Source organism: Hyperolius riggenbachi, chromosome 5, assembly GCF_040937935.1.
Source record: "Hyperolius riggenbachi isolate aHypRig1 chromosome 5, aHypRig1.pri, whole genome shotgun sequence".
Lineage (NCBI taxonomy): Eukaryota > Metazoa > Chordata > Amphibia > Anura > Hyperoliidae > Hyperolius > Hyperolius riggenbachi.
In genome coordinates this window covers 89661916-89681755 of record NC_090650.1, presented here as the reverse complement: position 1 = coordinate 89681755, position 19840 = coordinate 89661916, and positions in this window count along the sequence as shown.

The following is a 19840-nucleotide window of genomic DNA, read 5'->3' as shown; positions in this document are numbered from 1 at the left end:
GACATGTTTTATCTAATTGGTTATTTTCAAGTTTAATGGTTTTAGTGGCCTTCAAATGTCACAGATTGCGATTCCCAGCAAGCTGGCGGCCAGAATCTCTATCACTTTCTATTTGTCCCAGTATCCAGAACAGTTATTGCTATTATGTTTACTGTAGAGCACATCACTGATGCTAGGAGAAGCAAGATAAGAGCCACATATCTTAGATACAGCTTCGGCCCTGTCAACAGGAAGAGAGTGGGGTGTTATTATTTCAGGTGCTACTCAATCATATTAATTGCTGCAAAAAAACATAATGCGCTTTATAAAGCAGCTGATCCAATTAACAAGGGAATTTCCCTTCTGATACTATAATCAGGCTTCAAGAGCCGGGTACTTTCCAGCACAGCCTGTCATACTCCTGCTTATCCGCTACAAAGACAAACCAACCAAGTGGGTTTCTCCCTGTGTTTAATTAATAAAACAATGAGTCAATATGCAGGAACTACACAGTCGCTAGCATATAATACTTTTTAGAATGCCTCCCTGTTAAACGTAAAGACAGGTTGCATATTTTTAATGAGTTTGTGATATGCTCTCCCTCTGAACTGGGTAATAAGTAAAGGTGGCCATACATCAGGCGATTTGGCAGCCGATAGACCATCCGTTTCGATTATTGTAATTGGATGAAAATGGGTGCCGCCAAGAGCATGCCTAATCGACGATGCAACCAAAAAATTGGTCACATGTATTCATTGGACATGCTGCAAGATATGAGGCTGACATGCTCAATCAGGTTCACGGCGGTAATAGCATGTAATATCAGAACTGGCGGCGAATGTGACGGAACCCCGGAAAAATATGGCTGCCTCCATCTCTCTCTTGCTTCAATTGTCTTTTAACCTCCTTAGCGGTAACCCCGTGCTGGACACGGGGTGAGCCGCCGGAGGGTGCCGCTCAGGTCCTGCTGGGCCGATTTTCATAATTTTTTTTTGCTGGACGCAGCTAGCACTTTGCTAGCTGCGCCAGCACCCCGATCGCCGCCGCCGCGTGCCCGATCGCCGCTATCCGGTGCGGCGCGCGCCCCCCCCAGACCCCTGCGCTGCCTGGCCAATCAGTGCCAGGCAGCGCCAAGGGGTGGATCGGGTCTCCCAATGACGTCCCGACACGTCATCCCGCCCCGTCGCCATGGCGACGGGGGAAGCCCTCCAGGAAATCCCGTTCTTTGAACGGGATTTCCTGATCGCCTATCGCCGGAGGCGATCGGCGGGGCTGGGGGGATGCCGCTGAGCAGCGGCTATCATGTAGCGAGCCCTGGGCTCGCTACATGATTTAAAAATTTTTTTAAAAAAAAACTGCTGCGCTGCCCCCTGGCGGTATTTTTCATACCGCCAAGGGGGTTATACCGCCAAGGCTCTCTGAAAACCTGTGGGCGTGGCTTTTTTAGTTTGTAGGGAATTAGAGTAGTAAAACAAAAACAAAAAAGTATTTGGTTTGAGGAATGCCCTATAAACAATAGGAAAGGAACACAATTATGCAATGTGCAAAAGTACACCTCGGATCCACTTTAAAGAGAAACCGTAACCAAGAATTGAACTTCATCCCAATGAGTAGCTGATACCCCCTTTCCCATGAGAAATCTATTCCTTTTCACAAACAGATCATCAGGGGGCTCTGTATGGCTGATATTGTGGTGAAACCCCTCCCACAAATGATGTCAGTGCCTCACAGCACTGAGGTACTGACATCCTACTGTGGGAGCATTGTTGCATTGTGGGAAATAACAGCTGTTTACAACTGCCAAAAAAGCAAACAGCATCTCCTTCCAGTGACATCACCTGCCAGCAGTAAAAATGTCACCATGTGATAAATATCATAATCTAAATTAGGGAGAGGAAAGATTTTAAAATGAGCAAACACTGACTAAATCATTTATACATAATTATTGTATAAAGTAAGCACTTTTTTTTATTACATTATTTTTACTGGAGTTCCTCTTTAAGCCCTCAAATCTCAGACTTGGCCTTCCACAATGCAAATGCTGGCTGCTGCTCTAACGATGTCACAGCCATTACAAAGATGCATAAATAGTAGTAGAGAACATTATTTTCATTATAAATTATATTGGTGTTTTCCTGCAATCCGGCTATGACAGTTTTCATGTTTGTGTTCGTTATTACTTCATGGCTACAGAGACGGGAGGTGAGAATAGTTCAAATAATCTAGGCCTCGGCCTTCATCTGTTTTTCTATGGTAAACTATTCTGTACCAATAAACAGTGCAGATGGAGAGGGTCATCCCTTTCTTTCACAGTCAAAATGTTTGAGCTGTAAGCAGTGAAACCTCAATGCCCACAACAAGGGCCTGAACTCCTCTTCATAAAGGAGACCAGCTGAGCAATCCAAAGCTTTCCCTCTGTCAATATTTAGTTCTCCTACTTACAATGTTTACCCAGAATGACTTGCTCTTCCCTGCACCTTCTGAATCTTTTCTTCTTCCTCACATGTTCACTGTCCCTCCATCATCATCCCTTCTCTCCTCACTTCATCTGAAGCCAAACAGACCATTCTCCATTATTTACTGGTCAAGCCTTCTCATTCTCCCAGCCAAAAAATGTGACCTTTCCAGTCACAGATCATCACCCCTTTCTTTTGTTCCTTAAGCTTCTTCAGAGCACACCTAATAACCCCTTATCATACTGCGTGTTCTAGCCATGACCCGCTTGCTTCTACAACCATCACCTGGAGATTCAGAGGGATCTTCCTTGTCTTCCATAGCTCTGTATAGTGGCTGATATATTTCAGTTCTCAGTAACGGAATTCCCATCTGATCATATAATTATTTTATTTAATTTATATAGTGCCAACCTGTGGTGGCTCCAGCTTCAAATTTTTGGGGGTGCACAAAAGGTTCACGATGGCTGGCTGGTGGGGCTCATTTAAAGAGAACCCGAGGTGTGTTTAAAGAATGTTATCTGCATACAGAGGCTGGATCTGCCTATACAGCCCAGCCTCTGTTGCTATCCCAAACCCCACTAAGGTCCCCCTGCACTCTGCAATCCCTCATAAATCACAGCCATGCTGTGAGGCTGTGTTTACATCTGTAGTGTCAGTCTCAGCTGCTCCCTCGCCTCCTGTATAGCTCCGGTCCCTGCCCCCGTCCCTTCCCTCCAATCAGCAGGGAGGGAAGGGATGCAGGCGGGGACTGGAGTTCTGCAGGAGGCGGGGAGAGCAGCAGACTGACACTATAGAGATAAACACAGCCAGCTCTGACAAGCTGTTTGTCAGCAGCGTGGCTGTGATTTATGAGGGATTGCAGAGTGCAGGGGGACCTTAGGGGGGTTTGGGATAGCAACAGAGGCTGGGCTGTATAGGCAGATCCAGCCTCTGTATGCAGATAATATTCTTCAAACCCACCTCGGGTTCTCTTTAAGTGACCAAAATCGATGTTTGTATGGCGAGTCTTAGATATTTTTTGCCTAACTCAGGTAATAAAGTTAAGATGAAGTAGTTCAGCACTAATACGAACCAAATGCCAACATCACAAACAGAACTCAGAAGCTTTTGAGCAGAGCAATGATGGTGCTATCATTGAAGAAAAGTTACCTACATATGTACTTGGCTAATTGGCTGGTATGCTTTAATCCTTACTTGCTAGCAAGCTGCTACTCTTTGGACAGATCCAAGTCAAATCATTCCAGCCCCTAGCCTGTGTCTAACGACTCTACAAGCAAGGTGAAGGGGAAAAGGCAGTAGGGCGATAAACACTGTGGGCCATATGCAATTCACTTTTTCACCTGAGTTTTCTCCTAGGTGATATTTTTAAATTTGTCAATAAAATGTCTTTTAAGCCACCAGCAAGCAAGAAAATACTCAGAATAATTTTGATAATACTTTTGCACTTACTTCTCAGTACTTTTTCAGTTGAAAAGTACTGGAAAATTATTTAAAATAGAAGATGAAAAATTATCTCCCAGGAGAAAACATAGGAGAAAACTGGAATTGCATATGGGCCTGTGTGTGTAATTCATCATCATAGTAGCTAAGCATTGGTGCAGACTAGAGCTTGTATTTTACAAGGAAGTTTTGAATCAGGATAATAACTGTTATTGGTTAATTTAAAAGAAAAACAGTAAGCTTTCAGCTAGCGAGCATTCTTCAGACTATTCCTGTTGACTGACAATGTTACAACATACAATCAGAAGGAGGTATATATATACACTATATATATATATATATATATATATATATATATATATATACATATATATATGTGTGTGTATATATGTAAATACACGTGTCTTCCAGATACATTAATTACAAAAAATATTGCAAGGATTCTGAGGTATTTATGGCAAATAAATAAGACTCTTGGTTTACTTAATGACTACATAGGCTGACATGGGGAGCTTTTTACAGACTCTATCCTGTTCAGTATATGCTTCTGGAGCCTGGACACAGTTACCTGTATGTTACTGAGCAGGCAGGGCACTCAGGGGGGCACAGTGATTCCTAGGGGGGGGGGGGGGGCAGTGCCCCAACGTAGGACTGCCACTGGTGCCAATATTTTCTCTAGTTCTGTACATAGTACAAAACAAACAGCAATAGGGGGCATAGATACATGAGTAGTTCGACACACTACATAGACAGGCTATCTAATAATACAAGTACATAGAGGATGCGTGGTAAGAGACATCACCAATATTGGTATTTGGTAATTTGAGTTAAGTTTTAAGTACAACAGAAAAAAATAAACACTAGGGGGTGGTCCCTGCCCTTGTAAGATGACAATCTAGAGGGTAGTGGGGTGAGATATTAGGTAAGGAGACAAAGGGGTTAGTGGATGAGGCAGTGAGCTAGTGTTAGCTATAAACCATTATAAACTTGTCTGTGTTAGGAATATGGTCATGCCACTTCCTGCCTGCTGGTGGCAGCATTGTGTTGAACTCTGAACTTCCTTTATTCCACCAGCAGATGGCTCTAGAGACTTTGCAGGACCTGAACTTTCCTTGTTCCACCACTGGGTGGCTCTATGCTGGCTGGAGACAGCTCTGCCACTGCAAGGGTTGCTCTCTATGGACTTTGCTTGTCAATCATGCTGCAGGTGTGTCCTCCTTATTTAAGAGCCCTGCAAGGAGCAACCTTTGCCAGAACTTTGTGCTCGCTAGCTGGAGTATCTGGACAACCCTGGTTCTCTGGTATCCTGTATCCCTGTATCTGTTATCCTGTTTCTGAACCTAGATTCTGTCTGACCTCGTTTACTGCCTGCTCCTTGTGTACCGTGATTGCTCGATTGTTGCCGACCTATGCTTTGTCCTGACTGTGATTTTGTGCCTGCCTTCTTGTACTGCGTTTGGTGTATATATTGTATATCTTTGTCCGGTGTATCTGTGTGTGTGTGTGTGTGTGTATATATATATATATATATATATATATATATATATATATATATCCTGTATATATTTAGGTAGATAGATAGATAGATAGGGATTGGGGTTTTTGCATCTTGCCTTGATTGTATGGTGTGTATGTATGTGGTGGTTGCGTTCTTGTGTATAATTGCCACCATATTCTCTGACTGCTGTACATAGTGTTGTGTGTGCTGCTGCATTGATATTGCATAATACTGTATGCACGATTGTAAATAAACCTTCCTGCATAGTTTATTCCTGTCTCAGTGTCTGTGTTGCTGCAAACTGCAATCAATCCCAGTTTCTCCGTTCAGGCTCATGACAGTCTGAAAGGTGTTTTAGGCGCATGTTTCAAGGTTTCCATGCTTGGAGCATAACCGACAGGCTGAAGGAGAGAGGTCCAAAGGAGAGGTGACACTCCTGAGAAGTCTTGAATGTGAGAAGGTGACCAAGCTGAACAACAAGAGGGTCTCATAAGAGAAGTAAAGTTATTGGGATGAATGGTACTTGGAGATGAATGAGAAAATGTATGGAAGGGACAGAAGTACATCCAGTATACAGTATTAGCAGTGACAAACAGGTATGTTATAGTAATGCACTTTGTGACGCATGTGCTGCAGTAGCTATTAGGTTCATAGGTAGCCATAACAGTGGCATATCACATGATCCATCCTACTAATGATAGAAGCTTGGCTCAGGGCTTTGATTTACATAATTTTTTATTGTTCATCGTGCCTTTCTGCATTGTTTTCTGCTTGTTGCCATGGCTTTAATTGATATTATTCAGGGATACATCCCTATTAAATAATTATTGTTATTCTTTGGATATCTTAGTGTCTCTAGACACCCTTTGCATACTAGATAACTTTTCATCACAGTGATTTCTTCATTCTAATGAGTGAATGAGATATTTAGGTCAGGGCCGGCGCTACCATAGAGGCAAAGGAGGCAGTTGCCCAAGGGCCCCAGAGCCTGTAGGGGCCCCCAGTGGCTACAAGAGGGAAAACTTTTTTTTTCAAATCGGCCTTATAGTTTTTGAGAAAATCGATTTTAAAGTTTCAAAGGAAAAAAATACACATTTCAAAAACCCGCCAACTTTAATGGTTAATAGCAAATCCACCTTAAACGCTAGAAACTCAAAATTTGCAGGATATGTTAAGGAGATCATTGGGAATAAGAGGAAGAAACAATTTTTCAAAAAGACTTTATCGTTTTTGAGAAAATCGATTTTAAAGTTTCGAAGGAAAAAAGTATACTTTTAAATGCGGTAAATGTCACTTGTAGTAGCAAACCTAACGGTAGTGTAATTTTACATGTATCAAAAGAAAGAGCAATACATTTCCTGACGGGGATTCCAGGGGGTCCATACGCAGCCACAGCACTTTGGCCAGGGATCGCTATACAGCCGCAATATGGCTGTATGAAGACCCCCGGCATTTTTTCCTATTTTCCCAATTTTTTTATTTTGTGTTTAAAGTGGGAAATTTTTTTTTTTCAATTATTTGGGGTCCCCCCCTCCTGAAACTTTTTAACCCCTTGTCCCCCATGCAGGCTGGGATAGCCAGAATGTGGAGCTCCGACCAATTGGGGCCTCACACCTTGACTATACCAGCTGCAAAAAAGGTCCCTTAATGCCGATTTTTGTTCCGGGGTATCTGTAGGGCCCCTCCGGTTTATTCTGCCCTGGGGCCCCATTGTTGCTTAAACCGGCCCTGATTTAGGTAGCTATAAGTACAAGTAATCTACATACCGTAGCCAAAAGTATCCAATTGACACACATAATGCAAGCTTGTTTCAGGTGTGTGATTCAGACACTACTGAAATCAGGAAGCTGATCATATAAATATGGCCACCTCTGTATCCCTTTCACTTCAGATTCCCTTTAAAGTGGACCTGAACTCTTGCACAGGACAGAATGAAAACCTAGAGAAATACACCCTGTATGTATTTAGAGCATTTAGCCTAATTCTCCCTCATTTGTGTCTAATCACACGTTGTAATTTGATCTCTCCTCTGTGTCACCTGACTGCCATGGCAGATAAACTCATTTGAAAGCACAGGATGTCAACAATATGTCTGCTTCCATGAAGGCAGGAAGTAGACACACTGCAGATTTATTGCAGGATTAGCATCAGCTGTAACAAAGCAATGCTTTTCTTTAAATGTTATTATGCTGTTGCTTATCCTTTAGAGCAGAGAGGAAGTTCTGAGTTCAGGTCCGCTTTAACTATTCAGATTCCAGACAGTTTCATAATTTCCACATGGCATGGCCCCTATAAATGCTTAATAGCGGTTGTCAAAAACAGGGGTGCTATAATGCAGAAGATACTAATGGTGGACACAATAATTAGGGAGGCACTAAGGGGGAACTCTACGGTAAAAGGGACACTAATAGGGAGGTACTACAACTGAAGCCCATTTCCATGCACATATCAAAAAATATTGTCTAATTCTTATTATTTAGTGATCAGACGTTACATTTTTATATGAAATGAGGCTTCTGCAGCTATAAATCCTGTCTTTAAATTTTGATCACATGACCAGATCACATGTCTGCTGCTGCTGCTGATTGCAGAAAACATCAAAAAAGAGATAGTGGAGGGAAATACAGTGTGTGTGTATATATAAATATATATATATATATATATATATATATATATATATATATATATATATATATATATATAAATAAATTTTATTGCTGTCTGTGTCTTCATTCAAGAGATTCTCCCACACTTGCTGTGGTCACGGATTACACCAGAAATTCTCTCCATCAGAGGCTGACTCAGCATTTTATCCAAAATAAAAGGAAAAAATATTTTGGCTGAAGTTCCACTTTAATAACATAATGGAGGTAGTAATCATGTGAAGTAAGCAACTGCAGACATAAGTCATCTTTATTAGTCTAATAAAACTTAGTGGCCACATGCTTTCCTGCTACCGCCTGCCTTTTATCCAGTGTAGCACAAAATATAGATTTCATTCTATAAATGTGTTATTAGGCAGTTTGTCTATGCTGGTTGACTGCTTGAGAACAATAACATTGTGACGATAAATGCGTACATGCAATAATGGCGCCGGGAAAAAAAGGGTGCAAGGGATTGCCGCTAGCAGAATGTTGATAATTTACAGATAGTCTACTACTTAATTTCAATAGTAAAATATCAGTAATCTTTACTGATATTTTACTATGTTTTAACCTAACCCTGCCCTCACACAGAACCTTCTTTCTACTGATGCCTAACCCTAAGACGTCCTTCTAGCGATTAGAGAAGTCAGCGAATGGTTTGGGAACCGTTCGCTGGCGAACCCCTCACCCTGTACTACTTCCGGGTCGCTATGACCCGGTGTAGTACGGCTGCGCTGGGCCGGCGGTGCGCGTCCTTGATCGCGCGTCTGTTGCCGGGCACTTTCTGCGCATGTGTGTGATGTCATGAGTGACGCAGAGAGTGTCTGGCAACAGGCACGCGATCAAAGACGAGCACCACTGGCCCAGCGCAGCCGTACACTTCCGGGTCATAGCGACCCGGAAGTAGTATTTGCCCATAGAGATTCGCTAGCGAACGGTTCGCTAACATCTCTACTACCGATGCCTAACCCTAAGACCTCCCTCTACCGATGCCTAATCCTAACACCTCCCTCTACCGATGCCTAATCCTAAAACCTACCTCTATTGATGCCTAACTCTAAGACCTCCCTCTACCAATCCATAACCCTAAGACCTCCCTCTACCAATGCCTAATCCTAAAACCTTCCTCTACTGATGCCTAACACTAAGATCTCTATCTACCGATGCCTAATCCTAGGACTTGCCTGACGATGCCTAACTCTAAGACTTCCCTTTACCGATGCCTAACCCTAAGACTTCTCTTTACCAATGCCTAACCCTAAGACCTCCCTCTACCGATGCCTAAACCTAAGACCTCCTTCTACCAATGCCCAACCCTAAGAACTTCCTCCACGATGACTAACCCTAGGACCTCCCTCTACGGATGCCTAACTCTAAGACCTCCCTTTACCAATGCCTAATCCTAACACCTCCCTCTACTGATGTCTAACCCTAAGATCTCCCTCTACCGATGCCTAATCCTAGGACCTCCCTCTACTGATGCCTAATCCTAGGACCTCCCTCTACCGATGCCTAATCCTAGGACCTCCCTCTACCAATGCCTAACCCTAAGACCTCCCTCTACCAATGCCTAACCCTAAGACCTCCTTCTACCAATGCCTAACCCTAAGACCTCCCTCTACCTATGCCCAACCCTAAGACCTCCCTCTACGATGACTAACCCTAAGACCTCCATCTACTGATTCCTAACCCTAAGACCTCCATCTACTGATTCCTAACCCTAAAGGCTCATACACACATCAGACTATAGTCTTTGGAAAATGAAAGATCACAGACCAATCTTACCACCCTTCATGTAGTATGAGAGCCATACCTACACAGTCTTTTCTATGGAGCTGAACTCCACATCAGAAAAAAAATCATTGCAAGATGCTGCACACACAGATGCTGTACAGACACAAAAGATCAGTATCTGCAAAAGATCTGTTCCTGCCAAAAATCCATTCCTGCAAATTGCAATGATAGTCTATGAGATCTGCAGATCATCATACACACATGATTTAACTGACATTCATCTGCAGATCAAGCAATCATCTGCAGATCTGAAAATCCATCCTGGTGGATCTGATCTGCAGATGAATGTCAGTTAAATCATGTGTGTATGATGATCTGCAGATCTCATAGACTATCATTGCAATTTGCAGGAATGGATTTTTGGCAGGAACAGATCTTTTGCAGATACTGATCTTTTGTGTCTGTACAGCATCTGTGTGTGCAGCATCTTGCAAAGATTTTTTTTCTGATGTGGAGTTCAGCTTCATAGAATAGACTGTGTAGAGTATGGCTCTCATACTACATGAAGGGTGGTAAGATTGGTCTGTGATCTTTCATTTTCAAAAGACTATGGTCTGATGTGTGTATGGGGCCTAAGACCTTCTTCTACTGATGCCTAACCCTAGGACCTCCCTCTACCGGTGCCTAACATTAAGACCTCCCTTTACCTATGCCTAACTCTAAGACCTTCCTCTACTGATGCCTAACCTTTAATCCTCCCGCTACCTATGCCTAACCCTTATTGCCCTTTTACACTTATGCATTGCTATGCATTGTAAATGCATTTTATTTTTCCACTGAAGCTTTTGTACAAAAGCTTTGGTTTTTTAAACGCATAGATTGTAGGATACCACAGGGAAACATGGACACGGGCACATCAGCTGTCCTTACAGTTACAATTGACAGCATCTGATATAGTGTAAAAGTATATATATATATATGTATATATATATATATATATACTGGACCTACCTACCGTTTGCCTTATATAACTTTTTCCTATGTTGTATAACCTTGTTACCTCTGTATCATTGTATGTATTTATTGTCCAGCGCTGCGTAAGACGTTGGCGCTTTATAAATACACTAAATATTAACAATATAGTATATATATATATAATCTTAATACATTTGCACGTCAGCAGGCGTTTTTAATTAATTTTATTGCCATTTTGTTTCTTCAGGTAGGTACTGCATGTGTTACAGAGTTTGGTTCCACCCAGTTATAGGCACCACAATTGTACCGGTATGTTGTGTATGGAAACTGCCCAGAGCACTATTGGTGGAGACGGCTACCATGTGTGCCATAACTCGGTGGTTGTGAAGTGGTTATATCAAAAGAACCAACGTCTTAATATCACCACTTTGACACAGTTGTCTCTGGCAGTTGCAGATGAAAGACCTATTCAAGTCCTGTTTACTTTCCATCAAATAGAAACATGATGCCAAGAAGACCACTAAAAAGCTGTAGAATGTTATGCACATTTTTATTACGTTTTACAGGCATCATGCAAATCAATGTTTTCCTGCTGGGAATGTGGCCCACTGCCTTCAGTAATGAAGAGTATTGGTCAAGTCTGAAGATACGAAGAATTACGCTTTACAGGTCCCTTTTGAAAATGATGTGATATTCATCTCTCCTTTTTGCATTCCCACTGTTACATTAACTTGGTATGGAGGATTGTCCATTAAAGTCACCAGAGTCTATCTAATAAAATCACTGCCCCCCCCCCCCTGCAAAACTTTAGATGCTCCCCATCCCCCCAACCTTCCAGTCAACTACCCACTTTCTGCACTGGTAAACTGAGAACCAATGTTAATCAATTGCCTAGTGCACACTTGAATGTGTTTTCCCCATGTAGATAAACGCAGACAGTAGTGAAGCACATTTTCTCAATTACATGAGCTTCTCTGATAAAATGTGCGTGTTTTCACGCATACAGAAAACTGACGAAGGAGTGTGCTCCCAGACTCAGCTTATTACACTCACCCTGTCCATCTCTGATGGAGCAGAACTGGCTCTGCAGACTTCTCCAGCATCACTACAGTACACAGCACTTGGGGAGGGGTAGAGAGGTTGGGGGCTAGACGCTGTACACAAGAGCCGGTTGCACGCTGAATAGGGACTGTCTACAAATACTTGTCTGCAAAACTTTGTATAATTCCTTATCAGTGGCTGAGCAGATGCATTCATTAGAACTATTGTGCAGAGAGCAGAACGTTTTTTTCTCCATGCCCTTAGTTGTCAGCCTCTCAGGACGGGGCCCCCTGCGGCTTCATCCCTTGCAGGATCTATTGTTACGCCCCTGCCCCTTTCCCAGAAGAAATCTTTACTTTTTTTCAAATAGAGAATCGGAGGGGGGAGGGGTCTGTATTGCTGATATTGTGGTGAAACCCCTCCCACAGTGTGATGTCATGATCACGGTCGTGACAGTTTGCTGTTTGTGAACCTCGTGGCATTGTGAAAGCTTTTTCCAGCTGCCAAAGAAGCAGTATCTCCGTCTGTGCATAGAACCCTCAGTAATGAACATTCCGCACAGATCACCTGCCAGAACTAAAGGGGTCACCACCACTGATACATTTCAGAATGTAAATCAAAGATTTTACAATGGGCAAACATTGACTAATCTATAAACGAATATTGTTAAAAATAAGAAATTTTATTCACTATATTATTAACACTACAGTTCCTCTTTAACCATTTCCGGACCGCAGTGATAGAGATCTACGCCCTGTTTTGATGGGCTCCTGGCTGGCAAGGCGTAGATCTCTATCACCGGCGCCGCCGCTCCCCGCCGCGATCGCGCGCACCGAACCGGCTGCACTTAGCTGTCTTATGACAGCTAAGGCTTCCGGGTATCGGCAGGAGCCGTCACTGATTGGCTCCCTGCCGTGTGATCGCTGTGAGCCAATCACAGCGATCACCCTCCGAAAGGCAACATAGTTGCCGTTCCGCCTCCCTCTCCCTGTCACTGTGGATCTTGTGTGACAGGGAGAGACGCACAGCCTGCAGCCGTGACAGGCTGTGCGATTTTAGTGTAAAAATAAACTTTTTTCCAGCTCTCTCCCCCCCATGTATCCCTTGATCCCCTCCCAACCACCTATATATAGATATATATATATATATATAGATCTATATATATATATATATAGATCTATATATATATATATATATAGATCTATATATATATATATATATATATATATATATATATATATATAGATCTATCTATATATATATATATATATATATATATATATATATATATATATATATATATAGATCTATCTATATATATATATATATATATAGATCTATCTATATATATATATAGATCTATCTATATATATATATAGATCTATATATATATATAGTTCTATATATATATATATAGATCTATCTATATATATATATAGATCTATATATATATATATATATATATATAGATCTATATATATATATATATATATATATATATATAGATCTATATATATATATATATAGATCTATATATATATATAGATCTATATATATATATATATATATATATATATATATAGATCTATATATATATAGATCTATATATATATATAGATCTATATATATATATATATAGATCTATATATATATAGATCTATATAGATCTATATATATATATATATAGATCTATATATATATATATATATATATATATATAGATCTATATATATATAGATCTATATATATATAGATCTATATATATATAGATCTATATATATATATAGATCTATATATATATAGATCTATATATATATAGATCTATATATATATATAGATCTATATATATATATAGATCTATATATATATAGATCTATATATATATAGATCTATATATATATATAGATCTATATATATATAGATCTATATATATATAGATCTATATATATAGATCTATATATATAGATCTATATATATAGATCTATATATATATATAGATCTATATATATATATATATATATATATAACTGGATTGTGATTTTAACCACTTGCCGGCCGCCCCTACCTAGGGGCGGCGGCAAAGTGGAGCCCGCAACGACCGCGCAATACGCCGATCGGCGGCGGCTCGTTGCGGACTAGCTGGCCGGGGATCGCATGCTGGATGTGCCCACCCGCGACGTCAACCCGCCAGCCAATTAGCAGCGGCGGCGGGTTGTTAACCCCCGATCTTCCGCATGTAAAGCGGATAATACGCTTTGTAATGTATACAAAGCGTATTATACAGGCTGCCTCCTGCCCTGGTGGTCCCAGTGATTGAGGGACCACCAGGGCAGGTTGCAGCCCTCCTAGTAAGTACCCAAGCACACTGATCCTGCCCCCTGATCGCCCACTGCACCCATCAGACCCCCCCTGCCCACCCCTGGGACACCTGTTTGCACCCAATCACCCCCCTAATCACCCATTAATCACTCCCTGTCACTATCTCAACGCTATTTTTTAGATTAGGTCCTAAACTGCCCCCTGGGGGCTCCTGAACACACACCCCCCACACCCTTAGATCCTCCCTAGACCCTCCCCCCTGTGTACTGTATACATCTATTCGTCCCTATAATCACCCACTGACCACCTGTCAATCACCCATCAATCACCCCCTGTCACCACCTGTCACTGCCACCCATCAGATCAGACCCTAACCTGCCTTTTGTGGGCACCTGATCACCCACCCACACCCTCAGATTGCGTGCAGACCCACCCTCAGATCACCTCTGAAAGTGCATTGTTTACATCTGTTCTCCCCTCTAATCATCCACTGATCACCCATCAATCACCCCGTCACCACCTGTCACTGCTACCCATCAGATCAGACACTAATCTGCCCCTTGCGGGCACCCAATCACCTGCCCACACCCTAAATTAGCCCCCCAGACCCCCTCTGATCAACTCGCCAGTGCATTGCTTGCATATATTCTCCTCTGTAATCACCTACTGATCACCTATCAACCACCCCGTCACCCCCTGTCACCACCTGTCACTGCTACCCATCAGATCAGGCCCTAATATGCCCCCTGCGGGCTTCTGATCACCCGGCCAAACCCTCACCCGCCCCACCGCAGTGACAGAAATTTTTTTTCTGATCACTGCTGGTACGACTTAATTGCCATGTCCAGGTCATGATTTGAGAACATTCCTGCACTTCAGTGCCAATACAACCTGTCATCTAAGAAGCCACCCTGCTTATGACCGGTTCCACAAAATTCGGCCCCTCATAGACCACCTGTCATCAAAATTTGCAGATGCTTATACCCCTGAACAGTCATTTTGAGGCATTTGGTTTCCAGACTACTCCTCGTGGTTTTGGGCCCCTAAAATGCCAGGGCAGTATAGGAACCCCACAAGTGACCCCATTTTAGAAATAAGACACCCCAAGGTATTCCGTTAGGTGTATGACGAGTTCATAGAAGATTTTATTTTTTGTCAAAAGTTAGCGGAAATTGATTTGTATTGTTTTTTTTCACAAAGTGTCATTTTCCACTAACTTGTGACAAAAAATAAAATCATCTATGAACTCACCATACACCTAACGGAATACCTTGGGGTGTCTTCTTTCTAAAATGGGGTCACTTGTGGGGTTTCTATACTGCCCTGGCATTTTAGGGGCCCTAAACCGTGAGGAGTAGTCTAGAAACCAAATGCCTCAAAATTACCTGTGAATAGGACGTTGGGCCCCATAGCGCACCTAGGCTGCAAAAAAGTGTCACACATGTGATATCGCCGTACTCAGGAGAAGTAGTATAATGTGTTTTGGGGTGTATTTTTACACATACCCATGCTGGGAGGGAGAAATCTCTCTGTAAAGGGACAATTGTGTGTAAAAAAAATCAAAACATTTTAATTTACAGAGATATTTCTCCCACCCAGCATGGGTATGTGTAAAAATACACCCCAAAACACATTATACTACTTCTCCTGAGTACGGCGATACCACATGTGTGACACTTTTTTGCAACCTAGGTGCGCTAAGAGGCCCAACGTCCTATGAGTACCTTTAGAATTTCACAGGTCATTTTGAGGCATTTGGTTTCTAGACTACTCCTCACGGTTTAGGGCCCCTAAAATGCCAGGGCATTATAGGAACCCCACAAGTGACCCCATTTTAGAAAAAAGACACCCCAAGGTATTCAATTAGGTGTATGGGGAATTCATAGAAGATTTTATTTTTTGTCACAAGTTAGTGGAAAATGACACTTTGTGAAAAAAAAACAATAAAAATCAATTTCCGCTAACTTGTGAAAAAAAAATGAAATCTTCTATGAACTCCCCATACTACTAACGGAATACCTTGGGGTGTCTTCTTTCTAAAATGGGGTCACTTGTAGGGTTCCTATACTGTCCTGGCATTTTAGGGGCCCTAAACCGTGAGGAGTAGTCTAGAAAATAAATGCCTCAAAATGACCTGTGAAATCCTAAAGGTACTCATAGGACTTTGGGCCCCTTAGCGCAGTTAGGGTGCAAAAAAGTGTCACACATGTGGTATCGCCGTACTCAGGAGAAGTAGTATAATGTGTTTTGGGGTGTATTTTTACACATACCCATGCTGGGTGGGAGAAATATCTCTGTAAATGGACAATTGTGTGTAAAAAAATCAAAAGAAATCTCATTTACAGAGATATTTCTCCCACCCATCATGGGTATGTGTAAAAATACACCCCAAAACACATTATACTATTTCTCCTGAGTAAGGCGATACCACATGTGTGACATTTCTTTTGCAGCCTAGGTGCGCTAAGGGGCCCAAAGTCCTATGAGCACCTTTAGGCTTTACAGGGGTGCTTACAATTTAGCACCCCCCAAAATGCCAGGACAATAAACACACCCCACAAATGACCCCATTTTGGAAACTAGACACTTCAAGGTATTCAGAGAGGGGCATGGTGAGTCCGTGGCAGATTTCATTTTTTTTTGTCACCAGATAGCAGAAATGGAAACTTTTTTTTATTTATTTTTTTTGTCACAAAGTGTCATTTTCCGCTAACTTGTGACAAAAGATAAAATCTTCTATGAACTCACCATGCCTCTTAGTGAATACTTTGGGGTGTCTTCTTTCCAAAATGGGGTCATTTGGGGGGTATTTATACTATCCTGGAATTCTAGCACCTCATGAAACCTGACAGGTGCTCAGAAATGAGAGAGATGCTTCAAAATGGGAAAATTCAATTTTTGCACCATAGTTTGTAAACGCTATAACTTTTACCCAAACCAATAAATATACACTGAATGGGTTTTTTTTAATCAAAAACATGTTTGTCCACATTTTTCGCGCTGCATGTATACAGAAATTTTACTTTATTTGAAAAATGTCAGCACAGAAAGTTAAAAAAATCATTTTTTTGCCAAAATTCATGTCTTTTTTGATGAATAGAATAAAAAGTAAAAATCGCAGCACCAATCAAATAGCACCAAAAGAAAGCTGTATTAGTGACAAGAAAAGGAGGTAAAATTCATTTAGATGGTAGCTTGTATGACTGAGCAATAAACCATTTAAGCTGCAGTGGTCTGAATGGAAAAAAGGCTCTGGTCCTTAAGGGTGAAAAGACTGCGGTCCTTAAGTGGTTAAAGAAAACCTGAGAATAATTAAAAGGAAGAATTTCTTCCATGATCTACGTAGCGATTGATACGGTGCGCCAAAACCAATCAAGGACAACCACAGTGTCAGAAGTGCAAGAAGGGGATGGGAAACAGTGTAATAATGATCACTACTATTCAAAGCATCTATAGAAGCACAGGACCAATAAAGAGTGAATACTGTGGTTAAGGGAGGGCCCCTGGGGCCCCTCTGGCCCAAGGTCCCTGATGTGGTTGCAACCTCTGCACCCCCTATTGCTACGCCCCTGTGTGCCTCGCTTTAGGTTCCCTTTAAATGTTTCTAATATTGTGCACAGTTTTATGCCTATTAACAAATTAAGTGATTTATAAATATAGCTCTAAGCTGGTTAAAGGGGAACTTTAGCCTAAACAAACATACTGTCATCAAGCTACATTAGTTATGTTAATTAGAATAGATAGGTAATATAATCTCTTACCCACCCTGTTTTAAAAGAACAGGCAAATGTTTGTGATTCATGGGGGCTGCCATCTTTGTCATGGGGGCAGCCATCTTTTTGGTTGAAAGGAGGTGACAGGGAGCATGAGACACAGTTCCAACTGTCCTGTGCCCTGATAACCCCTCCCAGCTGCACACACTAGGCTTCAAATGTCAAATTCAAAGTGTAAAAAAAAAAAATTGCACCAAAACAGCAGAACGAGAACAACAACATCAGAAATCCCATCATGCTTTGCACAGCATCAGGGGAAAAATGCCCGGGCAGTTTTCTTCTGTGCAGCTAAAAATGAGGCTTGTATAAGAGAAACAAAGTTCTGATGCTGTGAAACTGTTAAAGAAACACCAAGTCTTTTCAGTGCTGCTGAGTCGATTTTTAGTCCGGAGGTTCACTTTAAGCTTGGCCTAGTCACTGCAACATGAAACAGTCTGGCCTGTAAAGTGGTTAGTGTGAGCAGGCACTTTATTAGTGCACTATATACATGTGGAAGCTTGGTGTTTTGAAGCACATACTGTATGTGAGAGTTCAGCACTGCCACACTAGAGGGGTCCCTATGTAGCACCATAAAGCTGAGAAACAGAGTAGCCTTGTCTCAGTTTCATAGGACCACAGTATGATACTGCTCAGCTGGTAAAACTACTCCTGAAGATGTGGCCTTCACACCTCATTCAGGAAATTACCTAATCTAAACAATGTTGATGTAACCTTGAAAGTTTTTTTTCTTCTTCCTTGATATACAACACCTGATTTTTAGGAATTTTCCAAGTGAAATGAACATGGCTGTTTGTACTGTGTTCTTTTACCTTGTCTCACCTGTCAGAGGTTTCACTTTTATTCCAGCATTGTACTTTCATTTTCTTGTATCTCCATGTTCAATTGTTTACTGGAAGTGAATGAGTAGAAGATGCTTATGTTGATACAACAGATCATCTGCATTCTAATCTCTAGCCTTGGGGAATTCTAGCTGGGCTGCATTCTACATCATTGTATCTAGCAACTCATTGGTCAAACTATGGTATACAGGATCTTCTAAAAAAATTAGCATATTGTGATAAAGTTCATTATTTTCTGTAATGTACTGATAAACTTAAGACTTTCATATATTTTAGATTCATTACACACAACTGAAGTAGTTCAAAGCCTTTTATTGTTTTAATATTGATGAGTTCGGCATACAGCTCATGAAAACCCAAAATTCCTATCTCAAAAAATTAGCATATCATGAAAAGGTTCTCTAAACGAGCTATTAAACTAATCATCTGAATCAACTAATTAACTCTAAACACCTGCAAAAGATTCCTGAGGCTTTTAAAAACTCCCAGCCTGGTTCATTACTCAAAACCGCAATCATGGGTAAGACTGCCAACCTGACTGCTGTCCAGAAGGCCATCATTGACACCCTCAAGCAAGAGGGTAAGACACAGAAAGAAATTTCTGAATGAATAAGCTGTTCCCAGAGTGCTGTATCAAGGCACCTCAGTGGGAAGTCTGTGGGAAGATAAAAGTGTGGCTGAAAACGCTGCACAATGAGAAGAGGTGACCGGACCCTGAGGAAGATTGTAGAGATGGACCGATTCTAGACCTTGGGGGACCTGTGGAAGCAGTGGACTGAGTCTGGAGTAGAAACATCCAGAGCCACCGTGTACAGGCATGTACAGAAAATGGGCTACAGGTGCTGCATTCCCCAGGTAAAGCCACTTTTGAACCAGAAACAGTGGCAGAAGCGCCTGACCTGTACTTGACACTGGACTTCAGGCATTTTGGCATTTCCCTCTCTCCAGTCTTCCTCCAGACTCTGGCACCTTGATTTCCGAATGACGTGCAAATGTTGCTTTCATCCGAAAAAAGTACTTTGGACCACTGAGCAACAGTCCAGTGCTGCTTCTCTGTAGCCCAGGTCAGGCGCTTCTGCTGCTGTTTCTGGTTCAAAAGTGGCTTGACCTGGGGAATGTGGCACCTGTAGCCCATTTCCTG